Below are 7,962 nucleotides of genomic sequence, written 5' to 3'. Positions count from 1 at the left end.
CCAACATTCTTTTCAGTAAACACCGAAGAAAAGAAATCATTTAATCTTTCCACGATGGCCTTATCTTCTCTAAGTGCCCCTTTAACCCCTCCATCATCTAACGGTCCAACTGACTCCCTCACCTGCTTCGGGTATATTTTTAAAAAGTTTTTACTGTGAGTTTTTGCCTCTACAGCCAACTTCTTTTCAAATTCTCTCTTAGCCTGTCTTATCAATGTCTTACATTTAACTTGCCAACGTTTATGCTTTATCCTATTTTCTTCTGTTGGATCCTTCTTCCAGTTTTTGAATGAAGATCTTTTGGCTAAAATAGCTTCTTTCACCTCCCCTTTTAACCATGCCGGTAATCATTTTGCCTTCTTTCCACCTTTCTTAATGTGTGGAATACATCTGGATTGTGCTTCTAGGGTGGTATTTTTTAACAATGACCACGCCTCTTGCACACTTTTTACTTTTGTAGCTGCTCCTTTCAGTTTTTTTTCTATTTTTCTCATTTTATCAAAGTTTCCCTTTTGAAAGTTTAGCTCGAGAGCCGTGTATTTGCTTACTGCCCCCATTCCAGTAGAGTATTTATTATTTATTTATTTATTTATAGATTTTTCTATACCGGGGTACATAAGTAACATCACCTCGGTTTACATTCAAACACTAGTAGTCCACTAAAGATTAATTCTTTAGTGGCCTTCCTCCAGTTATTGAGTCAAATGTGATCATATAGTGATGCTGTGTGGCCCCAACACAATTAACTCATGTACTAAATCATGCATGCCTGAGGATATCTAAGTCCCCCTCTTGTTAGTTAATCTACCAGCTATTCTGGGCAGCAGTAATTTACTTCATCTATAAACTTTACCTCCCTTAACATGTCCTGAAGTGACATTTACCCCGTCAATACTGGGGTAATTGAAATCACCCATTATTACTGTGTTGCTAATTTGTTAGCTTCCCTACTTTCTGTTAGCATTTGATCATCTGTTTATTCTGGGGTAGTATGCTCTGGTATGGAGTTCTGCACTATTGTGGCAGAGACAGGCTGGAATAATGAGACCCTTATTGTGGCCTTCTGTAATGGATTAGCGAATCAGATCAAGGATAAGTTGACCTGCCGGCAGCTGCCTTTAGAGCTGGATCATTTGATCTTCTTCAGGTCCATATTCAAAAGCATTTAGCTGGCAATTCAGAATTTACAGTCTATATTGTCAACCCTAATACAAATCAATGACCCTATTAACTTTCCAACAACACTTATTTATCTTCTAAAAAGATATGATTCTAAGCTTCATTGTTTTTGCTGCTATTGGGGATTATCCCCATTTCTCATACTGGGCCGGGCACCAGAATCTAAGGGCTCAATCCGAGGGGGAAGTGGTCAGCAGGGCCGCCGTGTCCACTACATGAACTTCGGCGGTCACCTAGGGTGCGCCAAAGAGCAGCCACATGGTGCCGCAAGCGGGGCCTATCCCGCTCTCGGCAAAAAGAAATAGAGACTGTGCTTCTCAGGACCGTGAGCATGGCTGCTCACGGCCCTGAGCAGCACACAGTCGGCACTGAAATAGGTGTGGGGGGTTGGGAGGTGGAGGGGCGGCAGCGCAAGGGTCACCTAGGGTGCCTAATATCCTTGCACCTGCCCTGGTGGCCAGCATAGGTGGAAGATGCCCACAGTTCCTGCTTTCACTGTCATCAGCTTGGCTTTGCCTCTCTAGCTATTAGGCTGCTCATTGCTGGGGTAACCTACAGATGACAACCGTCACAGTACATGAAGCAATGGGAGATAGTGACTTGCTCCAAGGTACCAAGGAGTGTCAGTGAGAGAAGTGGGATTTCAACCCTGTCATTCCTGATTCTCGGTGCATTGCTCTAACCACTAGGCTATGTATCCTTTCTAACCTGAAATAAGAATGCTTTTTTTTTTTATAGTATTTGTGGTGAAATAATCAATAGGTAGAAAAGAACCTATGTTATCTCAAAAGCTTATACAAAATCACCGCTGCAGAATTCAGTGTTGGTCCAATAAAGTACATCCTATCCTGCAGAGCATCGTTGTTGAAAGAAAAATACCACATACTGTTTTTGTAAAGACTTGTGAACTTTTACATTATAATACTTTAGATTTTGAAAACAAGTTCTCTGTAAAAGGCTTACTTAGGGCTTGATTTGTCAGAATTCAGATTTGTACAAAATACGTGCAGGGATATTTAGGATCAACAATAAACATAAAAATTTGCTTTCAGTGAGGAAAAACAGAGCTAAAAGGATGCTGCTGAAGTTGTGAATATTATATAAAGGGTTTAGGCAGCCCTGCTGCTCTTGGTGGTAGAGTATGTTATTTGTCTTATATTGTTGCCTTCTTGACTTATTATTCCTTTCTGGATGAGTGTCCTCCTTGAATAATAATAGTGAGGTCCATAGTCAGCTGCTGCGCAGCTGTGCGAGATAGCCAGATATACTGTATGTATCTGGCTCACTAGCACTTTGTATTCTGTAGTGCATCTGCACCGCTAAATGTACCCAGCTATCTTAAAGTGCATCCACTGGTCTCCAATGTATGCAAATTATCTCTTGCATATTGATTACAAAAATTTTGAAAACCAGACCAGTTAGGTGTGCCTCCAGGATAGGGCTGAGAACTGTTGGATGCTGGAGAAGCCCTGAAGTACATTGTAGGAATTTGGCAGAATGGCTCCAAAATATATTACATCTTATTTACAAAACCTTATTTTTCAAGGTTTTGTAAATAAGGTGTAAACCATTTTAAAGTAATATCAGCAAGACCACTAGAGAGAGAAAGAGATATTACCATTATGTCATCTGATGGCGGACTTGGGGATTAAACACTACACCTATGCTGACGATAATCAATTTCTGATTCCTATTAAAGACTCAATTGAAAACGGTATCTATGTATATCTCCATTATAAAACAACTCCTAACGCATATGAGATTAGTTTTCAATATACAAAAACAGAAATTATTTTATTGAACCGAAGATTAACAATTACCAACCTTCCAACTTTCAAAATCGATAACCTAGAAACAGAAATTTAATTGGTGTCACATGCCATGACTTAGGTTTTATAATTGATAGTGATTTAAATTAAAAAAAACACATTACCATGAAAATAAGAGATTATAAACTCTTACATGTTTAAAACCTCTGTTATGGTTTAGTGGTGTTTGGGTGGATTCCTAGGTACTGTGGCAGATGACCATGCTCACGGGGAGGAGCCTTGTGGGGAGCCACAGTACTGCGCTAGACTCGGGACTCACAAACAGTTAGATCTTTTATTATACAGCTTGTCGTATACCACCAGAGGTGGCAGTAGTGAGGTGATCCAGAGGTAGCAGTCCAGGGACCCTCGGCAGAGGGGCCCTGTCTCACCAACTTGGTATAGGGAGATTCCAGTGTAGGTTTCCCAGCACGGCAAAGCTGTGGGTGAGATAGAATGAGATTACTCACTAGATAGTAGCTGTAAGGTTGGCGATTCCACCAGGCTGAAGTAGATGGTAACAGGCACCGATGCAGGGAGAGCAGGCCCTCGAGTAGCGAGTACCTGATCCCAGTAAGGCACCTGAAAGGAAAGCATAGGGCCCCCGAGGAGCAGGTACCCAGGTTAGAGAATACCCCAAAGGGAAAGGTAGAGCTTCCAGCAGCAGCAGGAAGCAGCAGAGTAGCGTAGACCGGACGAATCCAATCCTTGCTAACTCAACGAGCTAGCAAACAAGCGTAGGCTAAATACCTGGATGGCGTGACGTCACTTGAGGGGAACGCCCCCGAGCTTCGCGCCATAGCTGGAATAAAGACGTGGGTAGCGCATGCGCATGCACCCTAGGAGGCACATGGTGGGAGGCAACGCCATAGCCGTTCCGGGGCCGCCGGAGAGGGCAGCTTGCAGACACAGTGGTAGCCATTTTCTCAAGGTAAACGGGAGGAGCCGAGAACAAGGTGAGGCATACGAGGCGAAGCCGTCTGAGACCGAAGGACGCAACAACCTCTCAACTCAAGAAGATTTGTGGACCGTTCTTCAATCATTGATTTTTTTTTTCCACATATTGACTACTGCAATTCTTTACTACTTGAGCTTCCAAATAACACTTTATGTCCCTCCAAATAATGCAGTATGTGGCTGCGAGAGTCCTAACTGGAACTAGAAAATTTGAACACACATCTATTTTAATTTCCTTACATTGGCTACCAGTTAAATATTGTATAGATTTTAAAGTAATTTGCCTACTACATAAATCCATATATGAAGATGGAAAAGAATGGCTAAATGCAGCAATATGTTTTTACACTCCTCAGCGAAATTTATGCTCATCAAGCAAAGGTCTACTGACTATTCCATCAATTCAAACTGCACATTTGAGCAAGGTGAGAGCAAGAACATTTTCAATTGCAGGGCCCAAACTATGGAATACCATGCCATCTGCATTACGATTACAGGCAACCTTTAATAGCTTCAAGAAGGATTTAAAAACATGGCTATTTACAAAGGCTTATCAGGATACAGGAAAATAACTTTTAGGCAGTGGAGGATTTTTGTTTATTTTATTTCTTTAATTTCCTAATACTTTGAGTGATACTGTATTATTATTATTATGATTTTGTCTCTGATTAGTTTTTTAGTTTCATAATTTAATTTTACTATAATTTGTTTTTCATTTTATAGATTTAAATGTAATTAGGATTTTCTTTCATATTTTATGTCTGTAAACTGTTGAGATGGACTACTGAATGATGATATATAAAACCTGAAAGTAAGTAAATAAATAAATGTGTGGTTTTGATAATCATTCCAACTGTGCAATATGAATATTGTGTGATTAGAAACGGCTTTAGTATAAAAATTTTGCATTAGGTGGTATATAAAAAATGTTTAAATAAGTAAACGGTTATGGAATGGCAAATGATTATTAGGAAAATTCTGCCAAATTTCATGTGATCATGATAAAATCTCCATGTAACTCCAGAAATGTACCCATTTACTTCCAGAACTGTGCCCTCTGGGCTTTATCCACAGATGTTTATGGGGCTGAATGAAAAATTTCAGGACCAATTGGCAACAGTGGGGATGGAAGAGTGGTCACTTAGGAGAGAGTGTGTGGTTTGGTGTGTGGGGGGGGTGTCTTTCTAGATCCTCTCATCTCCTTACACACATCCTCACTTCTCAGTCAGCAAATCAACATTTGCAGAAGCAGCAGCCAGGCAAAAATACCTCATCGTGGGGCCCACGAGCAGATCTGCTTCCTCCTGCATGGGTTTCCCATTACGACACATACCTGTGAGAAGGATGAGCCTGTTGCAGGGCCTTTGTGTGTGTGCCAGCTCATAGGTCCTGCACTGACTTTTTTTTTTTTTTCTTGCTGCAGGTTCAGGTTTAACAACAGGTCAGGATGGTGGTGTGGTGCCTTCTGATTTGTCACCATAGGCAGTTGCCTATTTTACCTATGCCAAAATCCTGGCCTGGATGTTTAGTTGAACAGGATGCCTGTAGGGTTTTGATGCACATAAAATACCCTGTGTGCCTGAACATTTGTGTCTGGATCAGGATTACAGGACTTTACCTCTAGGCACAAAAGGATAGGTAGCCCTAAATGAATAGGGCTTTATGCTGGCAACTTAGTCACCTGAAACAATAAAACCTGCACAGTCTGTGTCTGAATGTTTGTACAAAATATATGGTGAGTCCTCTGGGCCTGGAAAGTTCTCTGCTCCTCTCTACAGTGTAGTCTTGATGGTTTGTCTCTTTTCCAACCGAAAGTTGTCTGGCTTTGAATCTTGCTTGGGGCAAGTGGGTTGGACTAGCCGTACACACAAACCAGAGAAGAGGACAAGCTTTGTCTTGAACACGTAGCTAATACATTTACCAAGTACAAACAGCTTCCATTACTTTGGATTAACTCGTTGGTCTAGAATTACTGCAATCTGCCATTTTATGAAAAAACAGCTCGGGTTAATGCATGGTTTTCATTATCCACTGGAGTGTGTGTGTGTGTGTTTCTCCCATCTGCTTCGAATTCACGGAGAGTGGGCTGGGTGGAGAGAGATACCTGAATCACTGTCTTCTGAGTTATATAGATATGTTGTGGACTGAATCTGAGCAGCATGCCTTGCTGGCAAAGCTCAGACCCATTTTTCTTTTTTTTATTCTCCCAATGAATTATTTGCAGGCACACAGCATTTGCATTTTGGTTTAGATTTTGATGTTCTGAGTAGGTTAAGCTTGGAAAAGCCGGTGCCAACTGATGTCCATGATCTCCGGATAGTATTTAGGCAAGCTGGGAATTGAGGAGGAGCTCTGTGATCTACTCTACAGCTCATAAAAAAAAAAGCCACTGAAGGCCAAGGGGTCAGGATATGAAGTTGAAAGAAGGGAGGCTCAGTGAAAATGGGAGGAAATACCGTACATCTCCACTCAGAAAGTAGTCAGTACCTGGCGATGACCTACCAGCAGAGATGATGGAGTTCAGGTATACTTGGGATAAATGCAGAGGACTGAGGGAGCTCTGGATGACTAGTGATGGAGTAGAGTCTGAAGTGAAACACTAGTCAGGGGCAAATATGTCCAAAAGGTTCTTATCTGCAGTCAACTAGTATGGGGCCAATTTCCAGAGGGTTTAGGTGCCTAACTTGGCTTATTTGAAATGTACTAGGATTGAGCAACTTTTTTCACTAAGCACCTAAAAAATGGGAGGGGACAGGTCAGATGAATCAGGCGCTTAGTACTGATTTTTCCATGTCAGGTGCCTAACATAGATGTCTAAATATAGCACCCCAAACATAGGTAAAATTCCAGTTGAACTTAGGCCCTTAAGTTTTGAGCTGAAAATTTTCCTAACTTTTTAGAGGCCAGGATTTTTTTTTTTTATGAAGCTCGGCCTCAATGTCACTAAATGTTCTTAAAAAATGGCTTTCTGAATGTTCTTTTGGTTTTGTTGAGGTAAATATTTACCAAGGTTTTTTTCCAAAGTTTGTTTTGAAATCTCTTATCCACTACATATCGGGTATACCGGTTGCTTCTGATAACTAGTTATGTTGCTTGGTTTCTTTTTTTCAGTTGTAACAGACACAATGCAGAGCACCACAAGCACCATACCGCCATTCCTATAAGAATGTGGAAGTGGCAGTGTTACGCACTGCCTTGCACAGGGACCTGGGTTTGATTCTGATCTCAGGTCTTTGTTCTCCCGGTTCGGCTGAGGCTGGGGGATGCTGCAAAGGCAACGTTCATAGCCCCTTGGTTGGGGGAGGGAGACCATCATTGTGCAATGGATTTAGGGCCTAAAATTTGCAGGGTTCCAAAAGGAGCCTTGGTGCATGGCCTCTGGCCAAGGACACCTGCTGCAATGACTAGACTAAGTGGGGAAGGAGATATAAAATAGGGAGAAAATCCCTAGCTGGTTGTGAATGAAGTCTCATGGCGTTATCTAAGTTCCAGTTGAGCTAAACTTATAAAGGAGGAAATGGCCAGCTTAAATAAAAATAAAGAATTGGAATGAAATTTTAAGACCTAAAGCAAGCTTATTGGCTATTTATGATACCTGATTGGCACTTTTAGGAAAAAAGTTATTAATTTATGTTATGCAATAGTGTTTTGGGAAAGCTGTTCTCCCTTCTTGGGCTCATCCAAGGTGGAGGGGCCTGCACAAGAAAGAAATCCATTCCTGGCACATGGTGTTAACATTTGTGCAAAACTAACTTAAGAAAATATTTTAGTTCCCTCAAGCATTGTGGTGAAGCTGACACTTGCCAGCTGCGTTTGTCTGCTATTTCCATACCCTGTAATATTTTGAAAGAAAAGTAGCCTTTTGTGGGACAAAGAAGTATAGAAGAATTTTATTGGTAGCATAATCTGTGGCGGTGTTTTCCAAACCTGTCCTACTAACTCCACAGCCTGACAAATGTTCAGGATAAACTTGCATATACTGGTTCTCCAAGGTTTGCAAATATCTCATGTATGTTCA

The sequence above is a fragment of the Rhinatrema bivittatum genome, chromosome 4 (assembly GCF_901001135.1).
Source record: "Rhinatrema bivittatum chromosome 4, aRhiBiv1.1, whole genome shotgun sequence".
Taxonomy (NCBI): Eukaryota; Metazoa; Chordata; class Amphibia; order Gymnophiona; family Rhinatrematidae; genus Rhinatrema; species Rhinatrema bivittatum.
Note: the sequence above shows the minus strand (reverse complement) of the source record.